This window comes from Leuciscus leuciscus, assembly GCF_965113295.1.
Source record: "Leuciscus leuciscus genome assembly, chromosome: 9".
Lineage (NCBI taxonomy): Eukaryota > Metazoa > Chordata > Actinopteri > Cypriniformes > Leuciscidae > Leuciscus > Leuciscus leuciscus.
The window spans coordinates 38,578,196-38,602,723 of record NC_138733.1 but is presented as its reverse complement, the minus strand read 5'-3'; the positions used below and the strand labels follow the sequence as shown (position 1 = coordinate 38,602,723).

The following is a 24,528-nucleotide window of genomic DNA, read 5'->3' as shown; positions in this document are numbered from 1 at the left end:
TCTGGGAGCAAAAATGAGACCAGGACATGTCAAAAATGTTCTTCCTCCCAGCCTGTCATGTTCTCTTTGATGAGAGCTACTTCGCCTCTCGCGAGATTGACTTCTAGATTTTTTGTAATTAACAATCTTTCTTCGAGGTATTTCCTCATCCTCAGTATACTCTGAACTCGAGCTTCCTTCTGACTCTTCATCTACTTTTATTTGATATCTTTCTTTGTTTTTTCTATCTGTAGATGTTTTATAGGGCCTAAAACCTGTCTTTTCTTTTTCCCATGTTTCTTCCCCTGTTATCAGGGGACTGAATCCGGCTAATATATTTTTACGTTTAGGAATAGCTCCCGTCTCTACCGTCGTCATGTCAAAGTTTAAACCTACATGACCATAGTCACTTCCAGCCGCTCCCTCCCTGTCAGTGTATTCTGAAGGGGTGGGGGAGTCAGCCGTGATTAAAGCGTCTGGGTCAGGAACACCGTTCCTGGTAACTCTTATGTCGGTCCCTTTAATTATTGGTACAGTAATATCACTATCCCCAATTTCAACGGTAACCTTTTTACTTCTACTTTTATGGCCTACTACCTGGACTAATTTACTTAATCCAGCTTCATTAGAAGTATATAATGTATCATCAGTAGCCAGTAATTCCTCATTACCTACAAGCCCTGCATCTTTTAATTTTTTATTTAATTGGTCTTGCGATAGCAAAGTAATGTTGGTTATTTTTTCCATGACTGTGTGAATCTGTACACTCCTCTGAGGCTCTTTTTTGGTAACAATCTCTTTATATGAGGTTTCTAGTTTAGGTACTCTATGGTCCTACAGCGCTGCCTCTGAGATCTCTTGTTACCTCTGTCGTGCCCAACCAACAATCTTATCTCAGGCGTCCCCGAGATATTTACTGAGGTTAGGAGGAAATAACTGTTTCAGTAACTTCCTCAAAGCACTAAGGAGACATTGTTTTGCATTTGGATTTAGCCGTTGTCTTAGTTTTTTGAAAACTATTGTTCCCTTAGGTTCTTGTGGGTTTTATTGGGCAATTAGACATTGACCCAATCCCGGACGAGCCCCCATGTGGTGAGATCTGGTATTACTCTCACTTTCCTGAATAACCCCTGGTATCACTGTGTCTAGGTGGTCTTTTGCTGTCAGGTCAGAATAGATATAACTCCCTCATTAGCTTGTTATAATTTATACCAGTAAATCTAGGTGTAGTCCCTACACTCCCAGGAAACAATAATAAACATCATTTACTAGACATATGAATAAAAATCATGCTTACCATCCAGCAGAACTTCTCTTGGAATCCTTGTTTTCTTTGTTTTAGAAAAGGATCAATAAATTGCTCTGTCTATTGCTTTTTAGAACTGTTTGTAATAGCTGAAGTAAAAACTTAACAGTGATTGTCTTTTAGAAATAAAAATTTATTTATACAAAAGATTAAAACACTGGTTACACAAAATTAAAACTCGTAGCAAATTAAAAAGAAAATGTTACAGGTTATAAAACTTCAGCTTATTCAATCTCAACAGGGCAGTCCTGTATGAGTGAATATTACAAAGGCTAATTACCTTGATGCAGTTCAAGCAATTGGAGTAAATACGAACTTGTTCTCATCCGAGGTTTCTCAAGTTACAATAATACAGCAGAGCAAAATTAAACCAAACGAAATTCAGCTAGATTTAAACTAGAAGAGATTTGATTTCTCTCTAGGGATGCAATCGACATCAAAATCAAAAATGCAGCAACGTACAGTCGAAAATGCAGTCATATTTATACGGAACTGGGTTACATTGTTCTAATACAGTTTCTTGGGTTTTTTCCAGAGGAACTCAGTCTCATGACTGAGCCTTGCAACATCAATCGTCTCTTGCTTCAGACGGGGGTTTTCGCTGATATCTCTGTTTCCCATATATGGGTATTCTTGCGTCCTTTCCGTCCTCTGCGCTTTGGACTTCTATGTATGTGTGTGCGTGCATATGTGTTTGGAAGTGTATTTGTAGGTTCGCAATACCTATTAAAATTCACAAATCCTGCTACACATGACAAATATACAAGGCTTTTATAAATATCTAAATCAGAATAAGCCATGAAATATAACAGAACTTCTTACCTGGTCGACGTTTGTGTATGGAGCTACCACTTGCATCTTCCCTTGTGTTCGCCGCCATTTTGAATTCTTCTTCTTCTTCTTTTGGATTTGGTTGGCGGCTGGCACCCAGCTTATAAGTGCATTGCCGCCACTTACCGGACTGGAGTGTGGTACATTCGATGGCAGAGGAGAAAAAAACAAAAAACAAAAAACAAAACACCCTTAAACCCTATACATTAACCCTGTTTCCCTCAAGTATTTATATACATGCCTCCTAATGTTTCCTGATCTTTGCAACATGTTTTCTACTGTGAAACTAACACTTTCCTTTTGCAGTGCGACTTTTTGTTCTCTCCTCTCTCTCTCATATTCCTTACATTCCATAAGAACATGCTGTACAGATTCAGATTGCTCACATGATCTACATTTCCCCGTAGGATGTTTCCCAATTCTTTGTAACGTGCTGTTAAGCTCCGTGGGTCCTAATCTAAGGCGGGTGATGACCGCCTCCTCCTTCCTGCTTCCGCCCACCACTCCTCTCTTCCCCACCAGTTTTTGTATGCTATAAAAGTGTCTTCCTGTCTCATTTATATCCCAATACTCCTGCCAAACTTTTTGCATTTGCATTTGAATAATTGCCTTTCCTTCTGCCATTTTGAATTTTGACCGTAGTGTGTTTTTAATTTCTGACACCACCAGATGGCAGTGTAAGTACCCCCATGCATGTCCATACCACACCAATTCAGCAGTGAACACAATTGACCTTTCGCCGGCCCCTCCCCCAAAACGGCCATTGTCCAATCACACATCATAGCAACCGTTACTATGTGAGCAGGTCCGACAAACATTATCAAGATGGTGAAGCGTGCGCCCATGGCGTTTGTAAATCGGACACTAGATACCCCGAGAGATTGTCTGGAAGTTGTGTTCTTTCCATTCCCAAAGCCGAAAACACAAACAGTGTGGACGGCCCCACTCCCAGTTAAATGTGTTTAACATTACGAAGCATAAATACGTCTGCTGGCTGTGGTATCGATGGCTAACGTTACTTAATTTTTTGTTTTTGTTTTTTGATCTGAAAAACTATCCTATCTGTAACTCAAAAAAACATAATATTGTCTGAACCGCGATTTTTATGATCCGTTGCCCCACTAATAAATATTATGGTCTCAACCGCGATTTTTGTGATCCGTTGCCCCCCTAATAAATATTATGGTAAGTGCATTATGAAAGACAATCAAGGAAAGTTATTTAGATGCAAATTAAGGCTATGTCTGGTTAAACAGTTATTGTGTGATTTCGTTTATTGTGCTTTGTCAACTTGAAGCATGAATTTGAGAAAGAAAATCATTTTTGGAAGAAAATGCACCACATACTTTTGTCAATGATATAAGTTATAGCTAAAAGATTGTAAAAGCTTTCAGTTCTCCCTGCCTAATTGTAGTTGAAAAGTCAAATTAAGCTTGATTAATTATATAGTGACTGATCAAATAAACTACAGCATCGGGAATATAACTCCCATGTGTTTTGCAGCATTTAAAATTTCAGTCATTGTGTTATGCGAAAAAACACACATACGAAATTATTGCTGACAGCACTTTTATTTTCAGAGAGTTTTTTCTTTCACACAAAAACACAACAGTAAGTGTCTTTCAATGCTTTTAAACACTTGATTCCTCGTTCTTTGTCATAATCACAAATGATGTGTGAACACCGGTAAGCATTAGCCTCGATAGAGACGTAGATAGTAGTCGTGTCTCCTTCATTGCGTATTTTTATATTTTGAATATATCCCTCCACTGCACTCTGTAACCCCTTTTGCCTAGATCTGGAGGATATCGCGGAGGTATTGCTCCAAAAATGGTCTCTGACATGCACGGGTATACCTCTTTCCGTCATGGCAATCTGTCGCACTGGTCGTGTTTGACCATTTGTTTGTCGGACGTAGCAACAGTAACTAAGGGGGGCGGGGCTCGGCGAAAGGTCAATTGTGGACATTGTTATGGAAAAAATTCAGTATTACTTAATTTTCATCGTTTTCCTAACTGTTAATATCATTTAGTCATATGTTTCTGTGAGGATCTCTTACAGCTGAAGGGGACATGAAAGAACAAACACAATAATGCCAGATGGGCCAGGAAAGAGAACAACCACCTGGGGCACGAGAAAGAGTTTTAGTTAAGGAATACAGGGTGTCGTATAATAATAGGGTCCCAGGCCCCCTCCTGAGGGAAGCAGGAGGTCATTTAGATTGTAGATGAAGGCCTTTTGACTTCTCAGGGACAAAGAACAGCATGTGTTCTGGGGGGGGGGGGGGGGGGGGGGGGGGGGGGTCCACACCAGCTTGAGATATAAGATGTCTTTAAGGAAATTTACAGAAACTGGGAAAGGAGGAGTCAAGAATGTCAGAAACCTGTATAAAATGTCTATGTTTCATTGAGTCCACTAGGTTATTCTGTTTCACGTCTGGGTGGCTGCGGGGGTGAAAATAATCCTCAAAGAATAAACCTTTTCTCTTTAAAACAATTTTGCCTCTTGAAAGTTTCTTACACCTTTGATGCTGTTTTTATTAATCTCTGAAAATTGCTTTTACAAGTGGTGTCAGAAGTGTCGGATCTCGTGCGGACTCTTCTTCTCCTGGTCCTGAGAACGGATTTGACGGAAGTGCAACCCGGCAGCATCAGGCGGCCGTCTCATACCTCGACGGTTTGAGATAGAAACTCAACAGGTTAAGGGAGAGAGAGCCAATACCCGCATTCAGGACCAGTTGAAGAAATCCCACAAAGATCAAAAAGAATCCGTGGCAATTACAGAAAACAGAAAGGCATCTCTGGGTAAGAAACGGCAGAATTGTTTTATTGATGTTAAGTGTAATTTGATAATTGTGAGTGAACGTGAACCATTTTGGCTGAGTTTTGCTTTGGTACGAGCGAGAGGTGATTCAGATAATCACAATTGTTTGGGGAAGAAATTGAAGTAGCTTCGGATCGGTTTTTTCCACACTTAGCTCGTTGGTGGACGGAAGTGCCACAGGTGGACGGGAGTGCCACAGGTGATTCAGATAATCACAATTGCTGATTAGTTAGTTTTACTCAAAAAAAAAAAAAAATCTCTGTAACCTGAGAAAAATTTTTGTGGACGGAAGAGCCACATCAAATCAGAATTAATAGAGCGCTAAAAAGTGCTTAGGCCTATGGGAAGATTTTGAGTAAAACGTAATTACAGAAACCCGACCGATTTTGGGTGACGAAAAAAGATCGGATCTGTCGAAGACGTTTGACAAGATATTGTAAGACACGTGTCGAAGTTGTGAAATCCAGAAGGGAGATTCAGCCAAAATGGGGTCATCTAACAGTAAATCAGACCATTTTTACACACCTATTTTCTGTCAAATGAGAAATAATTATGGTGGAAAATGTATGATTGACATACAAAAACTTATCAAATATCACGATTTCCCCGAGGCGGGAACCTTGAGTAATATAAGACTTAATGTCGTAAAAGAATCAATAGAAAAGAACGAAAAAAAACAGAAGGGTTGCTGTGTGTGTGTTAAACATGTGTGCAAGGACTGTAAACAGACTATAATGTGTTGGTTGGAAGAAGCTGACAGACGAGAACGAAAGCAAATACAAAAAGAATTAGCATTTAATGGTGAGAATGTTGTATATGTGAAAGCAGTTCCACTGGAACAGAATACTACTAATGAACCGAATGTATGTGTTTCCCCACATGTGACTGAGGGGGCAACGGCTCCGCCGCCCGCCTACAACACAAATCACTAGCCCGTGGCAGAGATCTCGGCTCTCAAACTGGACCTCGATCTGGACCGCTCTCCACCACCCATGAGAACCGCACAAGAACTGGAACGGGACAGACAACAAATGGAACAACGAATGGCAGACCAAGAAAGACAACTCGCTGAAGCAAGAGCACAAATTGAATTGACATTAGCAGCCCAAAGAGCAGCGCAGGCAGAGGCAGAAGCAAGAGCAGCGCGAGCGGGGGCAGAAGCCGCAGAACGAGTGGCAAAAAGATTAACAGAACAGTTTCAAGCACAACTACCAACACCGCCAGTACAGCAGGGGGAGACAGACTCCTCAGCACGGGCCGCGACAAGCAGCAAAGAAGACGAGGGGGAAGTTTCCGGAGAAATAGTTCCGTACGCCCCGAATGAGGAAAGACCGGAACCAAGCGGACAGCAAATGTTGACAAGATCACAAGCCAAGCCAGAAAAGGTCAGTTTTACAACGGCCAGGGTAACGGCTCCGATGGTTGAAGTTGCGGGCACAAACGGACCGATACTAGTGTTCAGAGCATGGACAATGACGGACATGAAAGACGCTATGGCACATCTGCCAGATCCGCAAGACGCGGGTGAGCGTTTTGCCAGCGAACTGCTTGCAGTATGCAAAGAATTCAGCCCAACCACACCGGAACTGAAACGATTGCTAACTGTGAGAATGGGCGCTGCGAATTGGGGCAGAGTGGCTGGCAAGCTGGCAAAAGCAGATATCAGAAGAGTGCATGCAGACTGGGACCATGACAGCAACGAGCCCTACCGGAAAGAAGTGGAAAACTTTTCCAATTCCATCGGCGCAGCTTTTCCTCCACGTGTGGACACTGAAAAGATCACACATTGTGTCCAGGAAAAAGATGAGTCGGTAAGAAATGACTATTTCAGACTTTTTGAGACATTTGCAAAGTACAGTGGCTTAACTGAGCCAGCAGACAGGGGAACAACAGCAGGTACTTGGGAGAAACATTTGATGGGCTATTTTCTGCAAGGAATGAAACCCGAAACCCGAAAAGGGACAAAGTCCAGCTATGTCGAGTGGAAGGACGGGCGTTTGAGTGCAACACTGCGACACGCTACTCACGTTGAAGAGGACGCAGAGGAAAAGAAAGAAAAGAAAAAGCCACTCACAATGATGGTTGTGCAACAACAGCAATCACAGAAACCCAACAGACCTGAGTTTTCCCATCCAAACCCTGCTAACCGAAGAGGACAGAGAAATAGAGCTGCTGGAGGAAATTGGAACTGTTATGTTTGCTCGACAAATGCACACACACACCGAGACTGTACAAAATGTAGAGTGTGCAGGAAGGACGGGCACTGGAGCACTGCGTGCCCGAACACAAAGTCAGATTGAACCGACAGGGTGAGAGAGCGGGACGGGGAAAGTCCAGCTTTGGGGAGTCTTTGGCTGCAGCAAAGGGAAGTGAAAATATTTTTACTAACACACGCACACACGACGCACACACAAACACATACACTGATTTACTTTCTGCTATCTGCAATGAAGAAACTGCTTGCAAATCCTTTTGTGTGCCTGATGAAACTTTGAGCAAAGCTATGACTGATGATTTGAGCAGTGTTGTGAATGACGAGCGTATGAGATTGTACAAAAGTACAGGGTTTTCTGAAATGCCAATTTATCCGTTACTAGTCAAAGGGGTAATTATTGATTTTTTGGTCGATTCAGGAGCCTGTCTGTCAACTTTACGACCATGTGATTTACCGTGTGTTCCGAAGCTAACCGGGAAAGTGTATGAAAGCACCTCGGCTTCAGGCCATTTGATCTCTGACCGATTAACAGAGCCGTTAGAGTGCGAGACAGAAAGCGGTCGCTTTTTCAACCACGAGTTCGTGTGGTCTCCTCACTGTCCCGCACCTCTAATGGCTCGTGATTTAATGTGTAAATTAAATTTGTCCCTCTGTGCCAATTCACATGGAATCAACATTGAAGAAACACCACAAATTACATGTTCTAAATTTGAGCCGAAATGGGCATATGAGTGGCAGATAATAAATGCTGATTGGGCAGATTTTTTTTTGAAATTGGCTAAAAATCGAACAAACCCAGTCAACACAGAGTTTATGACAAATGATAAAATGCATTGTACATCACATGTTGTGACAGAGCGAGATTTAGACTTTGAAAAGATGTGGTTTAATTCTGTGAAGAATGAAAGTGTGAAATTTGACAACATTTTCTGGAAAGAAAATATCTGTGCACTGTCTGCAGTATTAAATAAGGGTCAGAAAGAGTGCTATCTTATGACAGAGAACACTGCATGCCACTTATCTGTGTCGAAGGCCATAAGCCAGCAGTGGAGAGATGTGGGGCTTTTTGTGAAAGAATGTTTATCAGCCACAGACTGGGTAAAAGTTGATTCACAGACAGCAGAGAGTGAAAGTGTGGGGGCATTTAAATTAAACTGTGACTTTGAGGTTGAGGTCCTGAGAAATGTGACTGCTATTGGGAAAAATGTGACCGCACAGGAAAAGGGGAATATTTCTGCTTCAGAAATTGATATTTCTTTGGCACAAATATCACCAAACTTATGGGCAAAAAACAAATATGATGTGGGGCTGATAAAAGGGTGTGAGCCAGTTGTAATCACACCAAAATCTGATTTCAGACCATGTAAGGCACAATATCCCCTGAAACGTGAAGCAATAGAGGGTATAAAACCGGTGTTTGATGCCTTATTGAAAGAGGGCGTAATTAGGCCTTGTGATGATTCACCGGTCAGAACTCCAATTTTTCCTGTGAAAAAGATACGAGATCGTAATCAGCCTATTGAATGGCGTTTTGTCCAGGACCTCCAAGCGGTGAATTCATCTGTCGTTGCGCGCGCACCCCGAGTCCCCAATCCATATACGATCCTAACTCAAATTCCAGAAAATGCAAAGTATTTTTCTGTGGTGGATTTGGCTAATGCTTTTTTTAGCGTTCCGGTCGATGAAAGAAGCCAGTTTTGGTTTGCGTTTGATTTCAATGGAAGGGGTTATACTTTTACGAGATTATGCCAGGGTTTTTGTGAAAGTCCGACTTTATTCAATGAGGCACTGAGGAGAAGTATTGAGAATCTGACTGTGACAAAGGGAACAGCATTACTTTCTTATGTTGATGACCTTTTGATCTGTTCAGAAAGTGAGTCTATTTGCAGGGCTGACACTGTGACTCTCCTCAAGCATCTTGAGAGGGGGGGCCACAGGGTCAGCCTTTCAAAGCTTCAGTTTGTGAAACAGGAAGTGACTTTTCTGGGCCATGTTATCAGACAAAACAGCAAAACACTGTCACAAAAGAGGGTGCAGGGCATAAAAGAAGCGCCAAAGCCAGTAACAAAAAAGCAGTTGTTGTCATTTTTGGGGATGTGTGCTTACTGTCGTACATTCATTCCCAACTATGCCATTTTAGAACAGCCTTTACGAGCCCTCACAACAGGGAAAGGGCTGAAGTCATGTGACAAACTTGTTTGGACAAGTGAGGCTGAAGCAGCGTTTGATAACATGAAAGTACAGTTGTGTACGGCTCCATCGCTGGGCCTCCCGGTGGTGGACCGTAGGTTCACACAGATGGTCGATGAAAAGAATGGTTATATGACTTCTGTCCTCCTGCAGACACATGGTGACCGATTGAGACCCGTAGGCTATTTTTCAACAAAACTCGACCCTGTAGCCGCAGGATTGCCACACTGTCTGAGGGCAGTGGCAGCGGCTGAATTGGCTGTTATGGCCTCAAAAGAGTTTGTAGGCTATGCTGATCTGACTTTAGAAGTCCCACATTCGGTGTCTTTGATTTTGCAGGAGCAGAGAACGTCACATTTATCTACAGCTCGATGGCTGAGGTATCACACAATTTTGTTGGATATGCCGAATATCACTGTTAAAAGATGCACAACTTTGAACGCCGCCACCCTTCTGCCCACAGAGCAGGATGGCGATGAACATCACTGTTGTCTATCAGCGCTTGAACAGGTGTGCACACCGCGTCCAGATTTGATGGACGTTCCACTTGATAACTGTGACAATGTCCTGTTTGTGGATGGATCTGCGTCGAAAGATCCACAAACGGGACAAAATAACGTTGGCTATGCTGTAACGACTGAATTTGAAACGGTAAAATCTGGCAAATTACCACGTCATTACTCTGCACAGGCAGCTGAATTAGTCGCTTTGACTGAAGCATGTAAATTGATGACTGATAAGTGTGTAACGATTTACACAGACTCGCGTTATGCTTTTGGGGTCACACATGACTTTGGTGCTCTGTGGAAGCACAGAAAATTTTTGAAGTCAGACGGACGACCAATACTGAACGCTTCGTTGGTATCTGACCTTTTAGAGGCTATTTTACTTCCAGGCAAGATTGCAATCTGTAAATGCGCAGCGCATACTAATGATAAAACTTCCATATCAACAGGCAACGCCAGAGCTGATATGGCTGCGAAAGCAGCGGCAGCAAAGCAGATGAAAGCTGACAACAGCGGCGCTACTTGCGCACAAGTTGACATTAACCCTAACAATGACATTTCTCCTTGTTTCCAGAGCATGCAGTCTTTTTCCACAGGAGCTGAGAAAAACAAATGGAAGGCGTCAGGCTGCAGCATTATTGATGGTGTATGGACATCTGTCAATGGAAAGCCATGTCTGCCCAGCCATTTTTTCCGACATTACGCTAAATTGTTACATGGGTTGGACCATGTATCAAAAATGGGGATGATTATGCAAATGAAAGAATTGTGGTTTACCAAAGGTTTCACAATATATGCTGAAAATTTTTGCAAAAGATGTGTGATTTGCACCACATATAACGTTGCACGGGGCATTAAAACACCACTGGCAAGTCAGCCAGCCCCAGAGGGGCCATTTGAATATTTAATGATTGATTTCATTGAACTAACCCCGTGCGGAAAAAAGAAATATTGTTTGGTAATTGTGGATATGTTTTCGAAATGGGTTGAGGTTTTTCCCACCTCAAGACAAGATGCAGCAGCAGTTGCAAAGGCACTGCTGACCGAGATTGTACCCCGTTGGGGCGTCCCAAGAAAGATCAGCTCCGATAACGGAAGACATTTTGTCAATGAGGCAATCAAACAGGTGGGCAAGTTCTTAGGAATTGATATGAGAACACACTGTGCCTATCACGCTGCCAGCGGGGGCGCTGTTGAGCGTGAAAACCAGACGGTAAAGAACAAATTGGCAAAATGCTGTGAAGAAACAGGACTTTCATGGGTGAATGCACTTCCCACTGTGTTAATGTACATGAGAATGAGAAAGAGAGTCAAAACAAATTTGAGCCCATTTGAAATCCTCTTTGGTAGACCACCATTCATGGGTATAACAGGGGAAAAAAGGAGGCTTCCATCGACAGATGTGTGTGAGAATGAAATGTTGAATTACTGCAAAGAGATGTCGTGTTTGTTATCTAACATTTCTGTGCAGGTAAAGGAAGCTCTCTCTAAGAGCAAAGTAGCAGAGACGTTCTTGCACAAAATCAAACCAGGTGATTACGTGGTGATCCGCGACCTCAGGAGAAAGAACTGGAGGGCAAAACGGTGGCTAGGACCGTTCCAAGTTTTGCTGATCACGCATACGGCGGTGAAGGTCGGAGAACGAGCCACGTGGGTGCATGCCAATCACTGCAGGAGAGTTCCACCCATATCGGAAGAGCAACAGGAGGAGGAGCCCCAAGGACAACGACAAGCTCCACAATAAGCTAAAAGCAAGCCAGAACGCTAAGTGCAGGTGCAAAGTCACTCAGGGGGAGTGGTGAGACCAATGTGCAGACAGCGACGAGCGGAGTGAAATACAAGCTGCAGAGAGGGAGCTGGGAAAGGAAGACCGTTCCGATTGCACGATCAGTGTCAGGCTGTACACTGTATATCAACAAAGACTGATAAGACTCTGAGCTTTTCAAAAGGGTATTCTCTGACACAACACAGTTGCAGTATTGTACAAGATGAATCGTTCAAAGCCATGGCACCCATCCAGACTGTCCGGAATGTGTGAACCTTGTAAGACTACATCCATTTAAATTTTATCAGTGACTATCTGTTTAATAAATTTGTGTTCCACTGAGGGCTTGAAAGCGTGGCCTGCAGAAAAACACACCAACTGGACGGAAACATCTGTGCTGAACAGCATCATCAGACAACGTGATAAAAGAGACACATACACGGAAGTGGAGCCGGTGAGAGGACTGCACGGAAGCATCGTCACGATAGAGGAGGGATCAAGTGTGACTTTCAAGTGCAACCCATTCCAAAAGAACTGTCTCGGGTGCGATGGACATGCGGAAGAGCACGCACATTTCTACTTCTGCAAAAGCCCATGTAGGTGGACCGACGTAAAAGCATACGCTCATCACTACAGGACAGAATACGATGAAAGATTTCAGGTGCACACTGAAGATGAAACAAGTAACAACAGATACGGGATGAGAGTAAAATTGAAACATGCGACACATGCGGACCAAGGCAGGTATTACTGTGCCCTGGACTTGACGGAAACTGACTGGTATGAGACAATAGACATTATGGTAATCAAGGCAACCAGACCACAAACAGCAACGACGGCGACACCTTTCTTGTCACCTGTGCCACCCACGGTCGAACAGGCTTCTGAAGAAGAACTGGCCTGGATGGGGGACGAAGACACAAGCAGAGGTCAGATAAATCCTGAAGGGCAAAAAGCCATGATGAAATGCCAGGGGAACAAAGCCTGCGCACTAGCAATACTGCAGAAAGAGGAACTGGAGATAAAAACAAGCTGCTGGGTGTGTCTGCAAATGTCTCATGCCTGGAAAGCTGTCCCTCTGACGACAGCAACAGTCAACGAAACTAAGTGTCTTATTCCTCAACAGATGACTGATGTGCTAAAAGCGGTTGTGGACCTGGAAGAAGGAAGAACACCAACGAAACAGCCTGCGGACAACTGTGATCATATACAACAATACAACAACACTAACATAGCAATTCCACCGTTGAGGGTAACGTATGCCCAAGGTGACGTTTGCGTCTGTTTCAACAGACCAAGACTGTTAAGAACTGGATGGTCTGACTGCAGGATCAAAATCAACGTACATGACAGAACAATGGACAATTGTACAGCGGTCATCAACAACAAAGAAGTCAACTTCACATGCCCCTTCAACAAACCGCACCAAAGTTCACCAGCGGCGGTGTGGGTTTGTGGCGACAGAGCTTATCACCGTTTGCCTAAGAAAGACTGGTCAGGTTGCTGTTATCCAGCTTTAATGAATGTTGGAACTTCTGTGTATTTGCCAAACAAAGTAGGTAAAAGGGAGAAACGAGATGTTAAGATCCTGCCTGGGGCTCTGCCAAACAATTATGCAGGATATGTTTTAACTGATCCGTGGACAACACCGGGAGCAAATATAGGTTGGTCAATTTTCTTAGGGGTGGGTACAGCGGTAACGATTAACAAGATTAATGGGTTAGCATGGACAGTATTAGCAATAGCCAATAGCACAGAAAATGCTTTGACATTAATAAGCGAGGAAATGCGTCAATTGAGAGAATCAGTTATTCAAAACCGTTTAGTTCTCGACATTCTCACGGCAGAGAGGGGTGGAGTTTGTAAAATGTTGGGGGTATCATGTTGTTTTAACATTCCTGATTACAGTGACAACATAACCAATATCATTGATCACATGAGGGAAGCCGTAAGGGAGCCCTCTCCGGCTACTGATAGCCAGTGGACGGGATGGCTGATGTCTTTGTGGTCAGGGTGGTTCTACCGAATAATCCAAGTTGTCTTGCCAATTGTTGGAATGGGATTGTTAATTTTATTCTGTTTACCGTGTATCATGACGTGCATTTCCAGTTCAGTACAGAGACTGATCAGGGCAGGGACAGGTAGCACGGTGACGTCAGTTCAAGCAGTAAAACTGACTGTGTATCCGGCCACTGGTGAAGAGCAGTATGATTATGACAGTGATGACATTTACACAGGGATGTGATAAAAATTTTTTCTTTACCTTTCTGGGTACATGAAAGAGAATTTCTAAAACTTTTATTATCTGTTCTTTTTATTTTTTATTTGATTACTGGTTTTTCTTTATTTTTCTTATTTTATTTTTTCCGTTTCAAGAATGATGATATGTAAAGAGGGTTAAGAGACAGAAATTGAAATAAGAGATTTTTATGTACTTTTATTTCTTTGTATCTTTTTAAGATTGTTGAATATTGCTGAATTCAAGTAAAATGATCAGGTATACGAAAGTCAAACATGAGGGGTATAACTGTGATGTAAAAAAACTTGAATTGATTCTATTCTGAAGATTTAATAGCACAATGGGTCTAATTAAAATTAGAAAACAAGGCTGAATTTTTATATATGTATATATTTTATCAGAGAATGATAAAGAGGAGGAATATTGTTATGGAAAAAATTCAGTATTACTTAATTTTCATCGTTTTCCTAACTGTTAATATCATTTAGTCATATGTTTCTGTGAGGATCTCTTACAGCTGAAGGGGACATGAAAGAACAAACACAATAATGCCAGATGGGCCAGGAAAGAGAACAACCCTGGGGGGGGGAACCAGTCCACACCAGCTTGAGATATAAGATGTCTTTAAGGAAATTTACAGAAACTGGGAAAGGAGGAGTCAAGAATGTCAGAAACCTGTATAAAATGTCTATGTTTCATTGAGTCCACTAGGTTATTCTGTTTCACGTCTGGGTGGCTGCGGGGGTGAAAAGAATCCTCAAAGAATAAACCTTTTCTCTTTAAAACAATTTTGCCTCTTGAAAGTTTCTTACACCTTTGATGCTGTTTTTATTAATCTCTGAAAATTGCTTTTACAGACATAAGAGCTAAAATGTGCTGTCCACGTATGTGGCCACTAGGCCCTAAGGGTGTACTCACACTAGCCAGTTTGAACCGTGCCCGAGTGCGTTTGACCACCAAAGCGCGGTTCGTTTGACTAGTGTGAGTGCTCCGAACCGTGCCCGGGCGCGGCTCGATTAGCCGGCCCTGGCCCGCTTGGAAGAGGTGGGCCAGAGCACGGTTCAGTTGGACTCGGGCGCGGTTCGCATGCAGTGTGAGCGCTAACCGTGCTGGACTCCATTGTGTTCAGTGAGAGCGCCGCTCTTCCTGTTTATCCCGAAACCGTCGCACCATAATGAAGTAAGCGTGCTCCGGCACGAATGCTGAAACCCTATGTGAGTGCAGGCCAGAGGGGGAGTGGGGAGGGGGGACAATCGTACTCGGGCCCGGTTCATGGCAACCGTGCCTAGTGTGAGTACACCCTAAGAGGTTAAAGGAAAATCCATCTTTGCAGTGCATACACAGAATTGGCATCAGATCAGGCATTCATATATTTTCACTGCATTTACAATTGCATAAATAAAGCCATGAGATCGTTCAAATTAGAAATCAGAAAAAAAGAAGAAAAAAAAAAATACTTGTAATATAATGTCCACATAGAAACTGTTATTTCAAATTGTAATAATACATCACAATACTGTTGTTCATAGCCTAGGCTACTATATTTTAATCAAAAAAACGCAGAGGATAAGAGACTTATTTCAAAAACATTTAAAAATACAACTGACCTTACGTAGGCCAATAGCAGCGCTTGGTAGTCGTGACGTACGTACGCCAACAGCAGCTGCAAATCAGAAGCATTGCCGGAAATACCGACTGTTTTAACCAACAAACGTAGAATTTGTAGTGTTCTTGTCGTGTTTAACACAATCTATACTTGATGTCGCGAGTATATCCATCGTGACAAATCCAAGCTTGAATTTCCAGTTACCGTCGTACAGAAAGACAGGTCGACTCTGCGCTATAAATAGCCCCCGCGTGCACTCATCTATTGTCGTGTAGAGCGATGAGGACTGTACCCGCCCATTGATTCCTAGAAGGATCGGCAGATCTGGGCGGGTACACCCTCATCGCAGCATGGTGTTCTTTTGATCTTATTTAATTTATTATACATTTAAATAGTCCAACAAATGCTTACCCAATTTAGGTTGTATCAGGTTAGGTTTCAATATGTGGTATCGTCAGGTTTTCATACCTCAAATTAAAACACAAGCTGTGTCCCAAAGTGAAGGCTGCATCCTCCGAAGGCCGGATGGCCGTATTTGAAGGCCGATTGCGTCACCGCGGCGCGACGAAGGACGTCCCAATTCAAAGGCTGCATCCTTGGAAGGTCGCATTTGAAGGCCGATTGCGTCACCGCGGCTCGATGAAGGCTGTCCCAATTCAATTCTCCATCCTTCGAAGGCCGTATTCGAAGGCCGGTTGCGTCATCGCGCCGCGACGAAGGCTTCCCTGATTCAAAAGCGACGCCAAATGCACCCTTCGTTTCCCCGTGAAAAGAAGGATACATAAATGGACACTTAGCGGCCTATTCTACCCCATAAGTCATTGCGCGCCGTTGACGACAGCATTTATTTACTTATTTTTAAAGGCGGCCGAGACTAGAGATCGGTGGTGGACAGCAAATTCACATTTAAATGTAAGTATTATGTTTTAATTTACTTAAATAGCTAGCGAAACCAGAGTTAAATTTCTTATAAACTTCTTCTTAACTCCTTCGTCACCATTGCGTGGCTACATTTATCATGTAGTTTTAGGCAAAACTTGTGGTAATAACGTTATTAGTTTAACGACCTATTTGTAATATTTGCACTTGTGTATTATAAGAAATATCACTCACCCAATAAAGCCCAAAACAATAAGAAAAGCAGTAGATAAGGCAATGGGGTTTCACTTTTATGTGTTTTTGTAGTGCTGTCATGCTATGTGGTTTTAACCAAATTTTAGTATACAGAAATATGATTTCTTAAGTATTTTGTATGCATGTCTTGATGTGTCATATTTTGCAGCGTTAACAATGCACTTAAGATTGCTCCTCTGTGTTAAGTACCCTTTTCTGCTTTTTTAGAACAATTCAGGAAAAAATGGGTTTATATATATATATATATATATATATATATATATATATATATATATATATATATATATATATATATATATATATATATATAAGAAAAGTAATACACACATCTTTGCTGAAATGTATTGTCCTGTTGTTGTTAACAAGCCATGGTTCATTTGCTCTGCCTTTAGGATTGCAAGTGTCCTGGGACAGGAGAGGGTGTGAGTGGGAAACCCACTGCTGAAACTTGGCCCTGGTTTGTCCTCATGGATGAGGTGTTGGGACAGAGGCATTGCACCAACCCCCCTGTCCTCATCGCCTCAATCCCTGAGGACAGACCAGGGCCGAGTTCAGTAGTGGGTGCCCACGGTGAGGAGGAGCCAGGGGCAGCACCAGCACCACCAGTAGCACCAGCAGGAGCACCAGCACGAAGGCGGCGAGACAGGACGGGTTTTTGAACTTGATCAGAGAAGAAATGCAACTACAGAGGGAGGCAGAGGCGAGGAGTGCACAGGAAAGAAGGGAGAGGATGGACAGGCTGTTTTCTCTTCTTGAGAGAATGATTGAAAAATGTTCTACATATTCTTGTTTAACTTTTTTCACTTTTATTTTTTAAAATAAAAATTATGTACATTTATTTTTATGCTACTTTAATTGTGTAAATAAAAGAGAATGAATTGTTCTGGACATTGTTTATTTTTGTAATGACAGTAATACTTTCTGCATGAAACAAATTCTATACCTTTTTATTTTTTCAAATAAAATTGGTAAATGAAAATCATTTGTTCTATAGGCTACATTAAAGCACTTTTTCCAACTATTTACAAAATACGTTAAACATATCAAAATCAACATAAACATTTAATTTTACAATACATAAAATAAGAAAAAAATTATGTAGACTCTATTGAGCTGAGCTGCTGGACCGGGATGGGCTGCCCCTAAGGCCTCCTGCTGGTGGGACATCATCTGGGATTGTCTCCAGAGCGTTTGAGTGCATATTTCCACTATCCACTAAGTTGTCTACCAACAGGTTTGCAGGGCTGATTCAATCGACGGCTTTCTGAAAAAAGTACTTTTAATAACTACTGCATTTATATTAGGCTACTACTGCATTACTGCGTATATGTTGCATTTTACTTCTGTATATTTTCAATATACAGTAATATCTGGTTGTTACATTATATAGCTACTTTTGTGTAGTTTAATGTAATCATATTGTGATGTGAGGAAAAAAGTACTTCAGTAGGTTACTTCACATTTGTAAGTGAATACTTAACGAAATATGCAGTTCCGAAAATTAAAGTAACAAAATTAGTCACAATATTAACAAATTGTTGCTCACTACAGCAGCGTCCCATATCAAAGGGCGCATCTGACGCGCTCGGACCGGTCTAGCCTACGAAGGATTGTTCTTGTCGCCTGGCAACTGTGACAGCTGCCAATGACGAGCGCGAGAAATACTGGACTTTTTATATTCAATTGGGTTTTGTATTCAAACAGGGCTAAACCGAAAATACATGACCTGGCAGTGCCGGGGCTAAAACATCCTCACCATGTCCTCAAGTAAAATATAAAACATAAAAATGACAATAGCCAATTCTGGCTCCATAGCTGTTTACTGTATCAAAATGAATGATCAGGATAGTAGCTGTCCTCTCGCACTGTTGCTTGGCGCCAGGAGCGGTGATCGGGAACACCTGGCTGCGCAATTAGGAAATCCAAGGAAGGCTACATGGAGCGTCCTTCAGAGGACGCATAGGCTGCATCCTTGAAGTCTGCGTCCTTCGAAGGATGCAGCCTTCAACATTGGGACACAGCTACAGTCATATATGTCTAATGGTAACAAAATAAAAAAACAAACTAACATTGTGCCCTGTATCATGAAGAAAACACATGTTTATTTTGTGTTACATGATACCTATTGGTGTTGCCCATACCGTATGAACAGTCCTAATTCACACTGTGACAGAGGCAAAAAAAAAAGAGAATACAAATTATAATAATAACAATCATGATTACCATGACGTCATGCATGCAAAACAGAGAGAAACGACTCAATCCAATTAGAATAATTACACAATATACACTGTTACCAGCCTCTTAAGGCCCAAGCTGTTTTTTTACATGCATTTTTTATTTCTCTTTGCTATTTGGGCTTATTGGAACCTAATTAGAATAAAAACTAAGTATCATCTTTTGATATGATGTACTTTTAGAGAAAAATGATGGCCACATACGTGGACTCATGGTCCGAACTTCCATAAAACACAATAAAGTCACCTTTGTGTAATAGAATGAAAAACTCTTTATTTCAGCTTGAACACAGCAGTTTTTTTCCTGACTGTTTTTTAATATGGAGGAACCAAGGAACATGGACTACAGGAACAACAGAACATCGTCTGAGTGTGTGTGTGTGTGTGTGTGTGTGTGTGTGTGTGTGTGTGTGTGTGTGTGTGTGTGTGTGTGTGTGTGTGTGTGTGTGTGTGTGTGTGTGTGAGAGAGAGAGAGAGAGTGAGTGTCCTCCTCCTCTCCTCGGCCTCACGCTTCCTCTGAGCCTCCGCAAACTACAGGAACAACAGAACATCATCTGAGTGTGTGTGTGTGTGTGTGTGTGCGTGTGTGTGTGTGTGTGTGTGTGTGTGTGAGTGAGTGTCCTCCTCTCCTCTGCCTCACGCTTCCTCTGAGCCTCTGCAAACTACAGGAACAACAGAACATCATCTGAGTGTGTGAGTGAGTGAGTGAGTGAGTGTGTGAGAGAGAGAGAGAGAGAGAGAGAGAGAGTGAGTGTCCTCCTCCTCTCCTCGGCCTCACGCTTCCTCTGAGCCTCCGCAAACTACAGGAACAACAGAACATCATCTGAGTGTGTGTGTGTGTGTGTGTGTGCGTGTGTGTGTGTGTGTGTGTGTGTGTGTGAGTGAGTGTCCTCCTCTCCTCTGCCTCACGCTTCCTCTGAGCCTCTGCAAACTACAGGAACAACAGAACATCATCTGAGTGTGTGTGAGTGAGTGTGTGTGTGTGTGTGTGTGTGTGTGTGTGTGTGTGTGTGTGTGTGTGTGTGTGTGTGTTATGGCGGCAAATCAATGCCAATAATAAACGAGCGCACAACTGATGCGGGCGCGCGCGGTAAATGACATACGCGAGAGGATAACAGATCTACACGCGAAGAAACGGGAACTCGCGAGCTCATTCAAACCCTGCGCGCGCGCATGACATCATCTCTGCACGCAATACAAGCCCTCGCGTGCGCGCATGATCATTCCCCACGCGCTCGCGCTTGATCTGCTCTCGCCTGCTGCTTTTGCTCGCTCGAACACTTTTATTTTTGGCAGTCGAGGGGCGGGACTTACTGTTTTAATAACCTCAAATGTCATTGGTTACTTTTCCCCTTTTCCAGAAGTCAGTTGCGATTGGACGCCTGTCCAATGACTCGTAATTCACTTGACTTGAGACATGAGACATCACTTCATTTGTTTTATTTATTGTGTGTAATGTGATTTAATGCATTGTTAATATAGAATAGATTCTTACCAGATACTTTATTAACAGAAAGTCTTATTGCATTGTGTTGTTAAGAGATATTTAGGCTACAGACTATGACGCATTTCCATGGTTATTAGCATTGCAAATTGACCCAAATTTGTATACATTTTTACATTTTATATTTATAACACTGTGATTTGTGATATTGGCATTAAAATATCTAAAATAAATTGGAGAAAAATGGGAATGTAAAGTCATACAGGTGAAACTCGAAAAATTAGAATAAGTTCATGTGCAAAAGTTTATTTATTTCAGTAATTCAACTTACAAGGTGAAACTAATATATAGACTTGTTACATGCAAAGTGAGATATTTCAAGCCTTTATTTGTTATAATTTTGATGATTATGGCTTACAGTTTATGAAAACCTTTTCACAATATTCTAATTTTGAATTTGTTTCTATTTTTGAACTTTTGCACGATGTTCTAACTTTTCGAGTTTCACCTGTATTTGCTGTATATCACCACTACATTACCACTATACTCTCATTCACCACTATTTACGTTTACCCAACCAAAATTATATTGGGTCTGAGAACCTCAGAAATGTAAAACGTGTCCATTAAATAGTTGCAAATATAACAAGGGCTTTGGGTGAAAGATACATTACTTGTTTATCAATATTCAAGAGTTGTTGTGTAAGCTTTTGTTATCATCCTGTGTATTACTATTATGTCAATTTTGAGTGGTTTATTATATTTTCTATTAAATGTAAAAGGGATTCTGGCTTCTCAAGTTAAGATACAGTACACAGCATAAATGATTACACCCCTCTAGACCCAACAAATTCAGATTTTTTTCTTTATCTAGGGCTTTTTTTTTTTTTAAGATATGTTATGTTCAGATGGGGTGTAATCATTTATATGGTGTACTGTACTTGCCTCATACTTTCTCTTATTAGGTTATTAGCTTACAAAAAGTTAGATGGTTAAGATCACTATATAATATTTTAATATCTAATTTGCTGGGTTTAATTTTGTTCCTCTATATTTTGTAGCAAATTCTGAAAAGGCATTTGTAAGCTAATTCATGCTGTGTACTGTATCTTAACTTTGAGAAGCCAGAACCCCTTTTGCATTTAATAGAAAACATAATTAACCACTTATATTACCTAAAAAATTATAAAAGATTTGGTCAATTTGCAATGCTAATAACCATGGAAATGCGTCATAGTCTGTAGCCTAAATATCTTTTAACGACACAATGCAATAAGACTTTCTGTTAATAAAGTATCTGGTAAGAATCTATTCTATATTAACAATGCATTAAATCACATTACACACAATAAATAAAACAAATGAAGTGATGTCTCATGTCTCAAGTCAAGTGAATTACGAGTCATTGGACAGGCGTCCAATCGCAACTGACTTCTGGAAAAGGGGAAAAGTAACCAATGACATTTGAGGTTATTAAAACAGTAAGTCCCGCCCCTCGACTGCCAAAAATAAAAGTGTTCGAGCGAGCAAAAGCAGCAGGCGAGAGCAGATCAAGCGCGAGCGCGTGGGGAATGATCATGCGCGCACGCGAGGGCTTGTATTGCGTGCAGAGATGATGTCATGCGCGCGCGCAGGGTTTGAATGAGCTCGCGAGTTCCCGTTTCTTCGCGTGTAGATCTGTTATCCTCTCGCGTATGTCATTTACCGCGCGCGCCCGCATCAGTTGTGCGCTCGTTTATTATTGGCATTGATTTGCCGCCATAGTGTGTGTGTGTGTGTGTGTGTGTGTGTGTCCTCCTCCTCTCCTCTGCCTCACGCTTCCTCTGAGCCTCTGCAAACTACCGGAACAACAGAACATCATCTGAGTGTGTATGAGTGAGTGAGTGTGTGTGAGAGAGTGAGTGTGTGTGTGTGCGTATGTGTGTGTGTGAGAGTGTCCTCCTCTCCTCGGCCTCACGCTTCCTCTGAGCCTCTGCAAACTACAGGAACAACAGAACATCATATGAGTGTGTGTGTGTGTGTGTGTGTGTGTGTGTGAGTGTGAGTGAGTGTGTGTGTGAGTGTGTGTGTGTGTGTGTGTGTGTGTGTGTGTGTGTGTGTGTGTGTGTGTGTGTGTGTGTGTGTGTGTGTGTGTGTGTGTGTGTGAGAGAGTGAGTGTCCTCCTCCTCTCCTTGGCCTCACGCTTCCTCTGAGTCTCCGCAAACTACAGGTCTTGGCTAACCATTATCTACATGTTTGCGTCCTCTGCTGTGGTCAGTGGACTCAGGAATGGGGTCCTCATCATCACTGCTGTCCTCACTGCTGCTTTCCTCCTGTGGTGATGGTTGGTAATTGCCATCCAGGATGGGATCATCGTTGTCAGACACATCCAAATCTGAGTTGTCCCCATCAATTAAACCAAGTAGCTCCAATGCTCTTTGCACAGAAAAACGCTCTGGAAATAAAAACATGATAAAATCAAATACAAATTTATTTAATTTATGTATGTAGGTTTGCATTATTTATTTATTTATTCCAATGGGATAATATGCAAGCTAATTTACATGTGCACATTTTCACTTGCATATTACATTTTTACTAACATTTTCAACCCAACTAATTTAAGTATGTATGATAAAATCAAATACAAATTAATTTAATTTATGTATGTAGGTTTGCATTATTTATTTATTTATTCCAATGGGATAATATGCAAGCTAATTTACATGTGCACATTTTTACTTGCATATTACATTTTTTGACTAACATTTTCAACCCAACTAATTTAAGTATGTATTTAGTGATTTGATTGTTATTCATTTCATTGGGACCATGTACAGCTTTTTAGCTGCATCAGAGCTTGCTTTTTCCCATTTTATGTGTGTGCATGTTTACTAGCATATTAGCTGTTTCGAGGAGGTTCAGTCCATAAGTACACGTATGTGTACATCATGTTTAGCGACCTACAAAGTTGCTAGTTTTACACTTTTTTAAAAAAATGTGCATGTCATGACAAATATACAAGGCTTTTATAAATATCTAAATCAGAATAAGCCATGAAATATAACAGAACTTCTTACCTGGTCGACGTTTGTGTATGGAGCTACCACTTGCATCTTCCCTTGTGTTCGCCGCCATTTTGAATTCTTCTTCTTCTTTTTCTTTTGGATTTGGTTGGCGGCTGGCACCCAGCTTATAAGTGCATTGCCGCCACTTACCGAACTGGAGTGTGGTACATTCGATGGCAGAGGAGAAAAAAACAAAAACAAGAAAAAACCACCCTTAAACCCTATACATTAACCCTGTTTCCCTCAAGTATTTATATACATGCCTCCTAATGTTTCCTGATCTTTGCAACATGTTTTCTACTGTGAAACTAACACTTTCCTTTTGCAGTGCGACTTTTAGTTCTCTCCTCTCTCTCTCATATTCCTTACATTCCATAAGAACATGCTGTACAGATTCAGATTGCTCACATGATCTACATTTCCCCGTAGGATGTTTCCCAATTCTTTGTAACGTGCTGTTAAGCTCCGTGGGTCCTAATCTAAGGCGGGTGATGACCGCCTCCTCCTTCCTGCTTCCGCCCACCACTCCTCCCTTCCCCACCAGTTTCTGTATGCTATAAAAGTGTCTTCCTGTCTCATTTATATCCCAATACTCCTGCCAAACTTTTTGCATTTGCATTTTAATAATTGCCTTTCCTTCTGCCATTTTGAATTTTGACCGTAGTGTGTTTTTAATTTCTGACACCACCAGATGGCAGTGTAAGTACCCCCATGCATGTCCATACCACACCAATTCAGCAGTGAACACAATTGTGGACATAAGAGCTAAAATGTGCTGTCCACGTATGTGGCCACTAGGCCCTAAGAGGTTAAAGGAAAATCCATCTTTGCAGTGCATACACAGAATTGGCATCAGATCAGGCATTCATATATTTTCACTGCATTTACAATTGCATAAATAAAGCCATGAGATCGTTCAAATTAGAAATCAGAAAAAAAGAAGAAAACAAAATACTTGTAATATAATGTCCACATAGAAACTGTTATTTCAAATTGTAATAATACATCACAATACTGTTGTTCATAGCCTAGGCTACTATATTTTAATAAAAAAAAACGCAGAGGATAAGAGACTTATTTCAAAAACATTTAAAAATACAACTGACCTTACGTAGGCCAATAGCAGCGCTTGGTAGTTGTGACGTACGTACGCCAACAGCAGCTGCAAATCAGAAGCATTGCCGGAAATACCGACTGTTTTAACCAA

General features: G+C 41.6%; 1 long non-coding RNA gene across 5 annotated transcripts in view; it reads left to right on the top strand.

Moving 5' to 3' along the window:
* Window positions 1-24,528, top strand: part of LOC309506790 — a 141,919-nt gene that overhangs the window by 15,023 nt on the left and 102,368 nt on the right. Inside the window, exon 1 of one of the 5 annotated variants that reach the window (XR_014208905.1) lies at window positions 22,041-22,171. The exons of 1 other annotated variant lie outside the window; for it this stretch is intronic. This is a non-coding gene — a long non-coding RNA (uncharacterized lncRNA). Of the gene's footprint in view, window positions 1-22,040; window positions 22,184-24,528 lie in introns of those variants that run through there. 3 more of the 5 variants (XR_014208906.1, XR_014208907.1, XR_014208908.1) reach the window with 3 other exon arrangements.